Source organism: Somniosus microcephalus, chromosome 1 (genome assembly GCF_052327205.1).
Source record: "Somniosus microcephalus isolate GS21.2 chromosome 1, FLI_Smic_1.0, whole genome shotgun sequence".
NCBI lineage: Eukaryota > Metazoa > Chordata > Chondrichthyes > Squaliformes > Somniosidae > Somniosus > Somniosus microcephalus.
This window is the reverse complement of record NC_140987.1, coordinates 461,304,985-461,322,159: the sequence shown is the minus strand read 5'-3', so window position 1 is coordinate 461,322,159 and position 17,175 is coordinate 461,304,985.

Below are 17,175 nucleotides of genomic sequence, written 5' to 3'. Positions count from 1 at the left end.
CAGAAATACCGAAACACACAGCAGAAGGAGGCGATGATTCAAATGGAAGTACCCCCGAGACCATGGCACACGGTCGGAACAGATCTGTTCCTGTGCAACCAGGAGTGGTGCATCATAGTAGCAGACTACTACTCAAAATTTCCTTTTGTCAGAAGGATAAACGACATGAAAGCCACAACAATCACAAAAATTGCAAAAAACTTATTCGCAGAACAGGGCATCCCAGAGAAGGTCATCTGCGACAATGGGACACAATTCACCTCCAGCGAATTCAGAGCACTGGCTGGAAAATATGGATTTAAAATAATTACCTCATCCCCACATTACCCAAGGGGACACGGATTTATTGAAAGTCAGATCCAAACAGTCAAAAGAGCTCTCATTAAAAGCAAGGAGATGGGAGAAGACCAAGACCTCGCCGTTTTGGCAATCAGATCGACACCTTTGAGAGCAGACTCGAAATCACCAGCAGAACTACTAAACGGTAGAAAATACAAAACAACTCTACCAGCAAAGATATATCCTCCCCAGTGTTATGTTCATTAATAAATAGACATTCTTATTATGAACACAGCTAGCTTTTGCTAGTTACTTTATTGAGCCATGTGGACTAGGTACAGTATCTGTACAGGCTTCCATCTTGACTGCTGCCTTGTGGGTAGCCTAGTGCCTCATGGGTAATGTAGTCTTAATATATATACAGCTGGGTAGTGTAGTCTTATACATACAGCTCTACACAGCTCTACGGCTCCACCTAGTGTCCACTATAGAATGACATGTTATTGATCGTTACATCCCCCTTTCTTTGAGGTTTAACAAAATCAATATCAATCAACTTTCAAGAAAACAATAAAGATAATATCAGTAACACTTGTTAGTGCTCTATAAACATAAACATTTTCAAAACAGTCAACACATTTTCAAAGCTTTACATTGTACTCAAAGATTAAGTCTATCAGGCTCTTTTACTTCACGTGTGGATCTTCTCAACACGGGTAAGTCTGATGTGTCTTCATGAGATTGTTCTGGCGGTGAATGACAAGATGCAGTTGCGGCATTGTCATCAATCTGCTCTTGTATAGATCGAGGTCTCCTTGCGATCTTTGCTTGGAGAGGGTTTCAGTGTTTCCTTCACTCTTCATGCCATAACTCTCAATGTAGTCAATGCACTCTCGAAAAACTGCTGGCAGCTGGATCCCATCAAACAGCATAGTCCTCTCAACCACCTCGGCTAATGGAACACCAAAGATTGGCCTGAGGGAAGAAGGAGTATCCACCGGAACTGCTTCCTGCTCTGGTGCAGGCTTCTTCTTTTTCTTTTTCTCTTTCCACTGCTTAACAACATCTGCTGCGGATATACCTTTGGACTTTTTCTCCTTGTGTTTTTCCTCTTTGTGCTTTTCTTCCTTTGGCTTCTCTTTGACCTTAAAGCCTTTTTCTTTCTTCTTGGAGAAACTAGGCTTTTTGAAGACATGGATACCCTTTGGCCTTTTGATCCTTGATGGGCTCTCTGCTTCATCACCTGAGTCATCTGGTCTGCTTATGGCACAGTTTATACAGTAGACTCTCTTGACCAGTTCTAAGTCTTCACAAGCTTTGTCACCTAGTATTGAATCAAGTCTTTCAGTCACAACAGAAAACATGAGATGATGCACTTTGTCTTTGACTGTCACTTTAAGTCTGCATACACCTAAGCTATCTATTTTCTGTCCATTATAGTCCTTCAGTAGTACTGACTTTTTCTGTATTTTGGGCTTTTCTTTCATATTGTTAATGTCACTCATACTGATTAAGTTTGCTTTTGCCCCAGTGTCTAGTTTCAAGGTAACTAATGCTCCATTTACCTGCAGTGGGATCATCCATTTGTCCTCTTTTACTGCATTAACTTTATGTTCAGTATTGTCCATTTCTGAGGGCTGCACATTTCCTGTATCTTTTTTGATATCGTCACATGACACCATTCCTACAAAAAATGTCTCACTTAAATCAGTGTCCTCAATCACATTAACTTGTTGCCCTTTCGTTGTTTTTACTTTTGAAAAGCATTGTTTGGCAAAGTGATTCTTTCCATTACACTTTGTGCACATTTTTCCAAACGCTGGGCATTGTCTTAACTGGTGTTTGTAACCACAGCGTTTACAATTAAAAATTTCATCCTCCGATTGCTTTTCATTTCTGTTCTGCCCATGTTTCTTCCCCTTATAGGACACAGCACCGACAGCAGCATTATCACTCATTACAATCGCATCATTATTGATTTCACTGAAAGTCTTCGCGTGCTTTCGAGCTAGCTCGCTGGCTTGGCATATTTTCACCGCATTTTCCAAATTTAGTTCGGTTTCTCTCAACAGACGTTCCCTGACTTTTTTATCATGAACACCAAACACAATCTGGTCACGAATCATGGATGCTTTGAGCTCAGAGAAATTACATGTCTGTGCTTTCAGTTTCAGATCAGTTATAAAGCTATCAAAAGTCTCATTTTGCTGCTGTGTCCGAGAACAGAAGATGTATCTTTCATACGTCTCATTCTTTTTGGGAGAGCAATGTGCATCAAATTTTTTTAGCACATCTTCTAATTTTTCTCTGTTCTCCACTGGATTAAATACAAATGTATTAAATACCTCTATCGCCTGTGGGCCTGCAACCGTAAGCAGCAACGCTATCTTCCTTGCGTCTGGCTTCGTACCGAATCCGATGGCTGCAATGTAGAGTTCGAATTGTTGTTTAAAAATCCGCCAATTGTAGTCGACATTTCCCTCGAGATTCAAACGCTCTGGTGGCTTCAAATTCTCCATGTCGCTTTTCACAATTTTCAGCAGATCTTCACCACCCTGGTACCATGTTATGTTCATTAATAAATAGACATTCTTATTATGAACACAGCTAGCTTTTGCTAGTTACTTTATTGAGCCATGTGGACTAGGTACAGTATCTGTAGAGGCTTCCATCTTGACTGCTGCCTTGTGGGTAGCCTAATGCCTCATGGGTAATGTAGTCTTAATATACATACAGCTGGGTAGTGTAGTCTTATACATACAGCTCTACACAGCTCTACGGCTCCACCTAGTGTCCACTATAGAATGACATGTTATTGATTGTTACACCCAGGATGAAGAGGACGTTCGGCAGAAGCTGATGGAAACACAAGCTACGGTGAGCACACACTATAAAAAACATGCAAAACCACTACCGGAGCTGCTAAATGGGCAATCAGTGCATATACAAGATCCGTTGTTGAGAACATGGAGTCCAGCCAAGATTATTGGAAAAGCTGATACTCCAAGAACTTACTTGGTAGAGACAGAACCTGGAAACCAATACAGGCGAAACAGGATCCATATCAGACCCTCACCTGAAGCTGTCAAACAGCGGACAACATTAACAGCAGTTACGGTACCAGGCACGGAAAACAATATAACGCCAGAAACAAACACCTCAAATACAACAACTGCAAACATGCACTCTCCAGAGCCAAACATGACAGCATCGGCAACAAGAAATGAACACACCAAAACACCACAGAAAGGAATAGTTACAGCCAAGTCCACAAGATGGAGGAGTAACATACAACCACCTGAGCGGTATCGCGAATAATTATAAAGACAATTAAAATTCGCACAGAACAGTAAAACAACATGGACAAATATCTGTATATAAATTGAGCAAAGAAAGCTCACGTTCTGTATTTTGTTAACGTTATTCAACTGGAAACATTGTAAAAATAGAAAAATTGATGTAATTAGTTTTGTTGGGAAAGGGATGTTACATAGTTATGTTGGGACTGCATTGTACAAGTGTACTCACACTCAAATCAAGTGTAGCAGCACTACGATGCTGGGAAAGTAGTGCGCAGGCGCTGCACAGGGAACTTGGAAATATCACCCCGCACCATGCGGCAGGCAGCCATTACAACTCAAATAAAACAGTAGTTTATAATTACAAACTACCGAGTCCAGAGGCGTCTTTACAAAGCACTACGAGCGATAGAAGACATAACAAAGTGCGACACAGGAAGTGCGACATAGGGAGTGCAACATCAGGAGTGTGACCCCGGAAGTGTGACCCCGGAAGAGTGACCCCAGAAGTGTGACATCGGAAGTGTGACCTGCCAGATATGCCCACTCTCATACTGCTTTTATTATAATTTGGAGATAGATTCTATGCTGCCTGATTATTTCCTTGAATTAAATAATTGATTATTGCTCGATTAACGTGCAGTGATTATATCACAATCATTAACAAAAATTCAATGTGCACACCATCATTGGTCAACAGCAAGGATCCCGCTTCAGTGAGCAGCCAATGAGAGCCAATGTCAGTAACACAAGACACAACCACACCACTGAATTGATAGTGCGTATTATATAAAAAGTGGATTCAAACCTACTGTCTTATCGGGGGTTGAAGTAATCATCATACAATTCAAGTTTCACCTCGTAAGTTTACTTTCTCTAGAAAAGAGCAGGCTTGAGGGGGTGACCCGATAAAGGTCTTTAAAATGATGAAAGGGTTTGATAGGGTAAATGTAGAGAAGATGTTTCCACTTGTGGGGGAGACCAGAACTAGGGGCCATTGATATAAGATAGTCACTAATAAATCCGATGGGGAATTCAGGAGAAACTTCTTTACCCAGAGAGTGGTGAGAATGTGGAACTCGCTACCACAGGGAGTGGTTGAGGTGAATAGTATAGATACATTTAAGGGGAAGCTGAATAAACACATGAGGGAGAAAGGATTAGAAGGCTATGCTGATAGGGTGAGATGAAGAGGGGTGGGAGGAGGCTTGTGTGGAGCAGAAACACTGGCACAGACCAGTTGGGCCGAATGGCCTGTTTCTGTGCTGTAGACTCGATGTAAATCTGTGTAAGTTTAGATCAATGTGTCGCCAAGGCTCAGTTGGAAGCACATCAAGGAAAGTATCTTGGAGCTGAGGGAGTCACACTCCCAGATATCTACGTTCATGATATACCTATCAATTCATTCCATGAAAAGCGACGAGTTAAGATAGCAACTATAGGTTTTTATTGGCTAAATAACAGAGCCCACCCTCGTGGGTGACCGGTTCCAACAAGGAAGAATACTAGCCAAGCAGTCACCTTTATACCTGGGCAAGCAGGCGGAGCCATGGGCGGAGTCAGCTGAGGTATGCCTAGGTATAACAGCGTGCGTGGCAAGAGGTAACCTTGTGTAGTGATAACAACAGTGTAAACAGTGATAACAACAGTGTAACAATAGTGAACGGTTGTGAACGATAACAGTGGTTTACCACAGTTCATCAATACACCGTGTAGCAGCAGAACTGCGATATCAAGCTTGAATAGATCCCAACTAGGAAACAACATTAAAATATAAATTTAGAATCATAGAATCATAGAATGGTTACAGCACAGAAGGAGGCCATTCAGCCCATCGAGCCCGTGTCGGTTCTCTGTACGAGCACTTCAGCTAGTCCCACTCCCCGCCCTTTCCCCATAGCCCTGCAAATTTTTTTCCTTCAGGTATTTATCCAATTCCCTTTTGAAAACCGGGATTGAATCTGCCTCCACCACCCTCTCAGGCAGTGAATTCCAGATCCTAACCACTCGCTGCGTAAAAAAGTTTTTCCTCATGTCGCCTTTGGTTCTTCTGCCAATCACCTTAAATCTGTGTCCTCTGGTTCTCGACCCTTCCGCCAATGGGAATAGTATAAGAACATAAGAAGTAGGAGCAGGAGTAGGCCATACGACCCCTCAGGCCTGCTCCGCCATTCAATAGGATCATGGCTGATCTGAACCTAGACTCACGTCCACTTCCCTGCCCTCTCCCCATAACCCCTTATTCCCTTATCTGCTAGGAAACTGTCTATCTCCGTTTTAAATTTATTTAATGTCGCAGCTTCCACAGCTCTCTGAGGTAGCAAATTCCATAGATTCACCACCCTCTGAGTGAAGAAGTTTCTCCTCATCTCAGTTTTGAAAGGGCAGCCCCTTATTCTAAGATTATGCCCCCTAGTTCTAGTCTCACCCATCAGTGGAAACATCCTCACTGCATCCACCCGATCAAGCCCCCTCACAATCTTATATGTTTCGATAAGATCGCCTCTCATTCTTCTGAATTCCAATGAGTAGAGGCCCAACCTACTCAACCTTTCCTCATAAGTCAACCCCCTCATCTCCGGAATCAACCGAGTGAACCTTCTCTGAACTACCTCGAGAGCAAGTATATCTTTTCTTAAATATGGAAACCAAAACTGTACGCAGTATTCCAGGTGTGGCCTCACCAGCACCCTATATAACTGCAGCAAGACTTCCCTGCTTTTATACTCCATCCCCCTTGCAATAAAAGCCAAGATTCCATTGGCCTTCCTGATCACCTGCTGTACCTGCATACTAACCTTCTGTGTTTCATGCACCAGGACCCCCAGATCCCTTTGTACTGTAGCACTTTGCAGTTTCTTTCCATTTAGATAATAACTTGCTCTTTGATTTTTTTCTGCCAAAGTGCATAACCTCACTTTCCAACATTATATTCCATCTGCCAAATCTCTGCCCACTCACTTAGCCTGTCTATGTCCTTTTGCAGGTTTTTTATGTCCTCCTCACTCACTGCTTTCCCTCGATCTATTCTGTCCAGACCCCTCATGATTTTGAACACCTCTATCAAATCTCCTCTCAACCTTCTCTGCTCCAAGGAGAACAACCCCAGCTTCTCCAGTCTATCCAAGTAACTGAAGTCCCTCATCCCTGGAATCAGTCTTGTAAATCTTTTCTGCACCCTCTCTAAGGCCTTCACATCCTTCCTAAAGTGCGGTGCCCAGAATTGGACACAATACTCCAGTTGAGGTCAGACCAGTGTTTTATACAGGTTCATCATAACTTCCTTATAAAGGTTCATCATATCTAATTTTTAGATATTAAACATAAAAGTAAAGAAATTGCACTCCTGCCAGATCACAAACGTTTTGATGCATGTAAATATTTTCAGAACTTTTTCACACATCAGAAGGAAAAGGAGTCAAGGAGGAGATAGTGAGGGTTCAGAGCAAGTCTGTTCCCTTAAAGAAAAAGGGTGGGACTAACAAATCTAGAGCCCCCTGGATGTCAAGGGGCATACAGGGTAGGATAAAGAAAAAAACGGAAGCTTATGACAGATACCAAGGACTCAATACTGCCGAAAGCCGAGAGGTGTATAGAAAGTGCAGGGGGGAAATCAAAAAGGAAATTAGGAAAGCAAAGAGAGGGCATGAAAAAATATCGGCAAGTAAAATCAAGGAAAACCCAAAGATGTTTTATAAATACAATGGCCCAGGAATTTGGGTCGGGGGCTCCCCACGGGTGTAAGCCCCCGATCTGCACTTACCTTGCGCGCCGGCCGTTGAGCTGTGGGCCCCCGTGGAATTCTGATCCTGGGCCTGCTCCAACTGCCGGCGTGCAGTGCTTGCGTATCCCAGGGGCGCAGTTAGTTCGATGCATCCCCTGGGATCACATGGACCATGGAGAGCCAATCGGAGCAGGGAATGCTCCATTCATAAGTTTGACAGGAAGTGCTGTCAAAACTTAGAAATACTACGGCCCCAAAACATCACTAAATCTTCAAATAATTTTTTTTTAAATCACATTTTTTAAATAAACTATAAATTACATGAAATAACTATTTTAAACAATAATTTAAATTTTTGAAAAACATAATTTTATTTTCTAACGGGGCTAAAAATAAACTTACCTTTCGTTAAAGCATTTAAAAATAATAAACCTGTGGAAAAAATGTTTTAATTTTAATTAATTCACCACTTACCTTGTAAAAAGCAGGCCTTATGCTTGCTTTTTAAATGTGTAACTCCTGGAAACTTACCCTCCCGGGAAAACCTGTAAAAGAAACGCAAGTTCGATGCGCATGCGCAGCCTCTCCCGCGCACGCGTTCAACCTCTGAACCCCTGCTTTCAGGGGAACGGAAGTGCCGGTTTCCTGCGCATGTGCAGCGCATGCAGGAAACCGGCACTTCCATTGGGCCTATGGGTGAGTACCCCGTGCGTACTCACCCGTGGAGACCCGAATTTCTGCCCCATTAAGAGCAAGAGGATAACTAAAGTAAGAGTAGGGCCTATTAGGGACCATAAAGGTAACCTGTGTGTGGAGGCGGAAGACATGAATATGGTTCTTAATGAATACTTTGCGTCTGTTTTCACAAAAGAGAGGGGCGATGCAGACATTGCGATCAGGAAGGAGGAGTGTGAAATATTGGGCCAGTAATTCCGGTCCCAACGCGTGAGTACGGACGGGGTACTCACGCGTGGGCCCGTTGGAAGTGCTGGATTTCAGTATGCACAGCGCATGCGCGGGAAACCGGCATTTCCTCCAAGGGGTTCAGAGGTCCAACGCCTGCGCGCAGGACTCTGCGCGCACGCGTTGAACTTTCTTCTTTTTGACAGGTTTGCCCGTGTGTAAGGGACTCAACTTTTTAGACATGTAAAAAGGAGATGTAAGGACTTGACTCTTTAAGGTAAGTGGTCTATTATTTAAAATTATAACATTTTTTCCATAGCTTTATTGTTTTTAAGGACTTTACAGTAAGGTAAGTTTATTTTTAGACCCGATTTCTTAAAAAATTATTTTTTTCAAAAATGTGATTAATTGTTTAAAATAGTTTTTAAAAGTTATTTATAGTTCATTTAATTAGTGGGATGTTTTTTAAAATGTTATTTAAAGTTTAAGTAGTGTTTTGGGCGCCTGTAGTTTTCATGAGTTTGACAGTTCTTACTATCAAACTCATGAATGAAGTTTTCCCTCCCCTGATTGGCTGCCCAGTGCTCACCTGATCCCAGCCGGCACATCGAACTAACTACGCCACTGGATCAGGCAAGCACAGTGCGCCGACAGCTGAACCGGGCCAGTGACAGGAATTCCAAGCAGTCCCAGGCTTCAGCTGTTGGCGCGCCGGGTAAGTGCACATCGGGGGCTTGCACGCGCGGCAAGCCCCCGAACCTAATTTCTGGGCCATTAGATTAAATAAACATAGTGAAAGAGGAAGTATTAAAGAGTTTAGCATCTTTGAAAGTGGATAAACCGCCAGGCCCAGATGAAATGTATCCCAGACTTGTAAAGAGAAGTAAGAGAGGAAATAGCAGAGGCTCTGACCATCATTTTCCAATCATCTCTGGCTACAGGTGTGATACCAGAGGACTGGAGGACTGCTAACGTGGTAGACCGAGTAACTACAGGGCAGTCAGCCTAACCTCGGTGGTGGGAAAATTATTGGAAAAAATTCCGAGGGACAGGATAAATCTTCATTTACAAAGACACGGAATAATCAGGGACAGTCACATGGATTTGTTAAGGGAAGGTCGTGTCTGACTAACTTGATTGAATTTTTTGAGGAGGCAACAAGGAGGGTCGATGAGGGTAGTGCGTTTGATGTAGCCTATATGTATTTAGCTTTTGATAAGGTCCTGCATGGCATGGTAAAAGCCCATGGGATCCAAGGCAAAGTGTCAAGTTGGATCCTAAAATGGCTCAGAGGCAGGAAACAATGGGTAAGGGTCGAAGGGTGTTTTTGTGACTGGAAGGCTGTTTCCAGTGGGGTTCCGCAGGGCTCAGTACTGGGTCCTTTGCTTTTTGTGGTCTATATCAATGATTTGGACTTGAATGTAGGAAGTATGATTAAGAAGTTTGCAGATGATACAAAAATTGGCCGCGCGGTTGATATTGAAGAAGAAGGCTGCAGACTGCAGGAAGATATCAATGGACTTGTCAGGTGGACAGAACAGTGGCAAATGGAATTCAATCCGGAGAAGTGTGAGGTAATGCATTTGGGGAGGGCTAACAAGGAAAGGGAATACACATTAAATGGTAGGACACTGAGTAGTGTAGAGGAACAAAGGGACCTTGGAGTGCATGTCCACAGATCCCTGAAGGTAGCAGGACAAGTAGATAAGGTGGTTAAGAAGGTATACGGGATACTTGCCTTTATTAGCCGTAGCATAGAATATAAGAGCAGGGGGGTTATGCTTCAACTGTATAAAACACTAGTTAGGCCGCAGCTAGAGTACTGCGTGCAGTTCTGGTCACCACATTACAGGAAAGATGTGATTGCACTAGAGAGGGTACAGAGGAGATTTACAAGGATGTTGCCGGGAGTAGAGAATCTTAGCTATGAGGAAAGACTGGATAGGCTGGGGTTGTTTTCTTTGGAACAGAGGAGGCTGAGGGGAGATTTAATTGCAGTGTATAAAATTATGAGGGGCCTAGATAAAGTGGATAGGAAGGACCTATTTCCCTTAGCAGAGGGTGTTATGTATATACCTTTAAGGGGGGAACTATCTTTTACAGCTCATGTATACTGCAGTACTGGCAGTGACCACACCTGTATATAACACTGAGTAGTAATCTGTACAGATCAGTTCCAGTGTGAGCCACGTTGAGTAAACACCTGTTGTACCGTTCTCCTGCAGTCTGTGTCTTATTATACACAGACACAACATTGGCAACAAGGCAAGTTCGAACCTACCTGCAACTCTGCATCACCTCCCGGGGATTCGATCCTGGAGATCAGTGGATTGGAGGTCAAGGCCAGAGACTCGGGCGTCGACCACAGGCAACCGCCCAGTCATCCAGCAGAGACTCGAGAATTGCGGGGGAGGCTGTCGAGAGCCAGGCTTGGCTTTCCAGTCGAGGTGGTCCAGCGAAACGGGCTGGCAACAGGTAGTGCGCAGACCCTTCCCGGACAGCGGCGGGCTAGAGCCCGACCGAGCGGCACAGCAAAGGGCCGAGCAGCGTCGATGGGGGAGAGAGAGAGAGGGCAGAGCGCACAGGGCGCAGCCGGTGTTCAGGGGCCGAGCAGCGTTGAAGAGAGGGAGAGAGAGACGTGCAGAAACCCGCGAGGCGCCGCCATTGCCACGAGGACCGCCGAGAGCGGCGTTGGCAGCAGCGCAGGAGAAGCGCTTGAAACCTACAGGGCGCCGCCATTGCCACGAGAACCGCTGGGAGCGGCGTTGGCAGCAGCGGGGGAGGAAGGAAAGTGTGGGAGACGCCATTTTAAGCCATTGGGAAACGCCATTTTAAACCACACCCAAAATGCCGAAGAGTGGCAGTATCACCGCATTTGACAATGAAGTCGAAGATTGGACTACATATGTCGAACGAATAGAGGTATACTGCAAGGCAAATGAGGTGTCAGATGACAAGAAAGCGTCGGTATTGTTAAATTTAATGGGTGCAAAGACGTATGGTTTATAACGAAATCTAGTAACCCCAACGAAGCCAATGGAAAAGAGTTTTGAAGACATAGTAACGATACTACAGGAACATTTAAACCCCACACCGCTGCTGATAGCAGAAAGATTCAAGTTTCACAAACGGAACCAGCATAAGGATGAAAGCAATGCTGATTATTTAACAGAACTGTGCAAACTATCGAAACACTGCCAGTTTGGAGCGGGACTGGCAGATACCTTAAGGGACAAGTTTGTGTGTGGGCTTCAAAGTGAAGGAACCCAGAAACGGCTTTTATCTGAAAAGGACCTTACGCTGGAAAAGGCTTTCAGCATTGCGGTATCATATGAAGCAGCAGCATGGGGTGCTGCAGAGATACAACAGAGTCCGCAAGAATATGGCACAAACGAAATGTCATATAGAACAGAGAAGTTGGCTTACATCCTAGGGTCTTGAGGGAAGTGGCGGTAGGGATTGTGGATGCATTGGTAATAATTTTCCAAAAGTCCCTGGACTCGGCAATGGTGCCGGCAGACTGGAAAACTGCTAATGTAACACCCTTATTTAAAAAGGGCAGTAGACAGAAGGCTGGAAACTATAGACCGGTTAGCCTAACATCTGTGGTAGGTAAAATTTTGGAGTCCATTATTAAGGAGACAGTAACAGGACATTTGGATAATCATAATTTAATAGGACAAAGTCAGCATGGTTTTATGAAGGGGAAGTCATGTTTGACAAATTTGCTGGAGTTCTTTGAGGAAGTAATATACAGGGTGGATAAAGGGGAACCAGTGGACGTAGTGTATTTAGACTTCCAAAAGGCATTTGACAAGGTGCCACACAAAAGATTATTGCTTAAGATAAAAAATCACGGGATTGGGGGTAATATTCTGGCATGGATAGAGGATTGGCTATCTAACAGAAGGCAGAGAGTTGGGATAAATGATTCATTCTCAGACTGGCAATCAGTAACTAGTGGTGTTCCGCAGGGGTCAGTGCTGGGTCCCCAACTCTTTACAATCTATATTAACGATTTGGAGGAGGGGACCGAGTGTAACATATCAAAGTTTGCAGATGATACTAAGATGGGAGGGAAAGTAGTGAGTGAGGAGGACATAAAAAACCTGCAAGGGGACATAGACAGGCTAAGTAAATGGGCAGAGATTTGGCAGATGGAATACAATACTGGAAAGTGTGAGGTTATGCACTTTGGCAGGAAAAATCATAGAGCAAGTTATTATCTTAATGGCAAGAAACTGGAAAGTACTGAAGTACAAAGGGATCGGGGGGTCCTGGTGCACAAAACTCAAAAGGTTAGTATGCAGGTGCAGCAAGTGATTAAGAAGGCCAATAGAATGTTGGCTTTCATTGCTAGGGGGATAGAATATAAAAATAGGGAGGTATTGTTTCAGTTGTACAAGGTATTGGTGAGACCGCACTTGGAATACTGCGTACAGTTTTGGTGTCCATACTTAAGAAAGGACATACTTGCTCTCGAGTCAGTACAAAGAAGGTTCACTCGGTTAATCCCAGGGATGAGGGGATGCACATATGAGGAGAGGTTGAGTAGAATGGGACTCTACTCATTGGAGTTCAGAAGAATGAGAGGCGATCTTATTGAAACATATAAGATTGTGAAGGGGTTGGATCGGGTGGATGCGGGGAAGATGTTCCCGATGATGGGTGAAACTAGAACTAGGGGGCATAGTCTTAGAATAAGGGGCTGCTCTTTCAAAACTGAGATGAGGAGGAACTACTTCACTCAGAGGGTGGTAGGTCCATGGAATATGCTGCCCCAAAAAGCTGTAGAAGGTACATCATTACATAAATTTAAAACAGAAATAGACAGTTTCTTAGAAGTAAAGGGAATTAAGGGTTACGGGGAGCGGGCAGGAATTTGGACATGAGTCTAGGTTCAGATCGGTCATGGCCCTGTGGGTAGCGGAGCGGGCCCAGGGGCCGTGTAGCCTGATCCTGCTCCTATTTCATGTGTCTAATTCTGTTAGATTCAGGAGATGGTTCGGTGATAGTGGATTGGCAGTTAGGATCAGATCAGCCATGATCTTATTGAATGGCGGAGCAGGCTCGAGGGGCCGATTAGCCTACCCCTGCTCCTATTTCTTATGCTCTTATGTTCTTAAGTGCTATCGCTGCGGCAGAACAACACACGACCAGAATGATTGCTGGTTCAAAGACAAAGTGTGCAGACAGTGTGGAAAAGTAGGACACATAGCACGAGTCTGCAGGTCAGGAAAGAAAACCAGCAATAAGAAACCTATCAAAGAAAAGTACAAGAAGGTACATAAGATGGCGGAGAATAGTTCAGACGAACAAAAGAGTGATAACGACTCCGAAAGCAGGGAACTGAGTTGTCTGAAACTACATAATGTGATCACAACGGAGGATCACCGAACCATTTGGGTCACTCTCAAGATAGCAGGAGTCCAGCTAAAGATGGAATTGGACACAGGATCAGCCCTAACAGTCATAAACCGATGGGACTACAAGCGGCTATTCTCACACATACCCTTGAGAGACACAAAAATTATTTTGAAGACGTACACGGGGCAAAAAGTCTACCCCAAAGGAAAAATAAGGGTGACCGTTATATATAACGGTAAGGAAACACCAAAACTAGACCTGTATGTATTGCAAGATGGATGACCACCATTACTGAGACGTGAATGGATCCGGAAAATACAACTGGATTGGCATTCCATACAGGCACTGACTGTGGCTGAAAAAAGGATGACGACGTCACACCTGGGCGACTGTCAAAGATCCTAACTGACGCGAAAGAAGTGTTCCAGCAAGGACTCGGAACACTAAAAGGCATGACAGCGATGATTAAAATTGAAGAAAACGCAAGCCCAAAATTTTTTAAGGCCAGACCGGTACCTTATGCGATCCGCCCAGCCGTCGAAGCAGAGCTGGAGAGTCTGGAACGTTCAGGTGTACTGTCCAAGGTAGACTGGAGCGAGTGGGCTACACCCATCGCCCCTGTGATGAAAAAGTCATTGAGCAGCACGCCTGGGGAACCAAGGAAGGTTCGCATCCGTGGGGACTTTAAGGTAACAGTGTACCCGGTCCTTCACACCGTACAATATCCACTTCCGCGGATTGAAGATATTTTCGCCTTGCTATCTGGAGGAAAACGCTTCACTAAGATTGATCTGGCCCAGGCGTATCTGCAAATGGAGGTAGAAGAAGCATCAAAAAAATACCTCACAATCAACACCCATAAAGGTCTCTACCAATACAACCGGCTGGTATTCGGGGTAGCATCAGCTCCGGCTATTTGGCAAAGGGCAATGGAACAAGTCCTGCAAGGGATCCCAGGGACCCAGTGTTATTTGGACGACATCCTGGTCACGGGCGAAAATGACAGTGATCACCTTGCCAACCTGGAGCAGGTGCTCACTAGATTGCAGGAATATGGGCTCCGAGCTAACCGCCCCAAATGCGAGTTTTTTAGAAAACAGATCTCGTATTGTGGCCATGTTATCGATAAAGAGAGGTTACATAAGTCCCCAGAGAAGATTGAGGCAGTAGTCAAGGCTCCAGCACCGGAAAATGTGTCACAACTGAGGTCGTTCCTCGGGCTGGTAAACAACTACCATAAGTTCTTGCCAAATTTGTCTACAATACTACACCCACTGAACACCCTACTGCAAACTGGGGTGCCATGGAAGTGGAGTGACGAATATAGACGAGCTTTCCAGAAGAGCAAAACACTAATCACATCGAAAGAGGTATTGGCCCATTACAACCCAGCATTACCAATTCGGTTGGCATGTGATGCGTCACCCTACGGCATTGGAGCGGTGCTGTCGCACAAATTCTCGGACAGCTCAGAGAGGCCAATAGCCTTTGCGTCACGATCACTAACCTCAGCCGAGCGTAATTACGCCCAGATTGACAGGGAGGCCCTCAGCCTAGTGTGGGGAGTGAAAAAGTTCAATCACTATCTGCACGGGCAGAAATTCACCTTGCTGACTGATCACCAGCCTCTTGTCTCCATTTTTAATCCGAAGAAGGGCGTTCCGGTGATGACTGCGCAACGACTACAAAGATGGTCACTTTTTCTAGGGGCGCACCACTATGAGATTGAATATAATGGCACGAAACAGCATGGAAATGCTAATGGGCTATCACGCCTGCCACTGCCTACTGCGGAGGAAGCACCAGCAGTGGATCCTGTCGAAATATTCCATTCAACTATAGTTGAATACCTACCGGTAACTAACGCTTGTATCGAAAAGGAAACCCGAAATGACCCGACACTGTCTCGGGTATATGATTTGACGGTGAAGGGATGGCCAGCACATGGCGACTCACTGTTGCCAGCATTCTCGACAAGGAGAGAACAGCTGTCAGTGTGCCGGGGGACCTTGATTTGTGGATCCCGAGTGGTAATTCCACCCAAGTTAAGGGATAGAGTGCTCAATGATCTTCATGAGGGTCATCTGGGAGGGGTAAAAATGAAAAGCCTAGCCAGGGCTTATGTGTGGTGGCCGGGAATCGATCAACAAATCGAGGACCTGACCAAGAGCTGCTCAGGATGCCAGAAAGTCCAAAATGCACCACCACAGGCCCCTCTACACCCATGGGAGTGGCCCTCATCTCCATGGCAACAGGTGCATATTGATTTTGCTGGTCCATTCATGGACTCAATGTTTTTAATAGCCGTGGATGCGCACTCGAAATGGCCTGAGGTCATCAAAATGTCCTCCACCACCACGGAGAAAACTATTGCAGTCCTACGGACCATTTTTGCCAGGAATGGCTTGCCAGAACAGATTTGCTCCGACAACGGACCACAGTTTGTGTCCGAAGAGTTCCGGAGGTTCTTGAAAAAGAATGGGGTAAGGCATTACACATCCGCCCCGTATTATCCAACCACAAATGGATTGGCTGAGAGGTTCGTACAAACCTTTAAGAAGGCAATAAAGGCTATGTACAATGACAACATTCCGCTGCAGCACAAGGTGGACAATTTCCTGTTCGCCTACCGGAATGCGACACATGCAGTCACCAACTAGGCCCCAGCCATGATGTTCTTTAACCGAAGGTTAAGATCTCGCCTGGATTTGCTCAGACCAAACATACGAAGAGATGTTGAGAGTAAGCAATTCCAGCACATCCATGAGAAGCCAACAAGGAGCTTCAATGTAGGGCAACCAGTCTTGGCCCGCGACTACCGAACAGAAAAATGGCAGCCAGGAACGATATGCACACGGCAGGGCCCACTAATGTACACAGTGGACATTGGGGAGAGCATCGTGAGACGCCATGCTGACCAGATCCTAGAGTCACAGGAACAAGTCAACCCCATGCCTCGCCCATACGTACCTGCTGATGAACCCGACGTACAGGTCGCATCTACCCCAGAAACAGTAGCATCGGAAGCTGATGAACCAACCGATGACAGGGGGCCAGAATCGCCTCCGCACCAAGAGCAAGACACTCGGGAAAGGCGCTATCCAGAAAGGATCAGGAAGCCTCCCCAAAGACTGAATATATAAATAGACTATTTTCAGCTAATGTTGCATGTTAAAAGTGTTAATTGTAATTAGTTTGATATTTAATTGTTAAATGAGTGTTATGGTACTGTTAATCTAAAAGGGGAGGAATTGTAATGTATATACCTTTAAGGGGGGAACTATCTTTTACAGCTCATAAATACTGCAGTACTGGCAGTGACCACACCTGTATATAGCACTGAGTAGTAATCTGTACAGATCAGTTCCAGTGTGAGCCACGTTGAGTAAACACCTGTTGTACCGTTCTCCTGCAGTCTGTGTCTTATTATACACGGACACAACAGAGGGGTCAATAACCAGGGGGCAGAGGTTTAAAGGAATTGGTCAGAGGATTAGAGGGGAGTTGAGGAGAACTTTTTTCACCCAGAGGGTGGTGGGGGTCTGGAACTCACTGCCTGAAAGGACGGTAGAGGCAGAAACCCTCATCACATTTAAAAAGTAC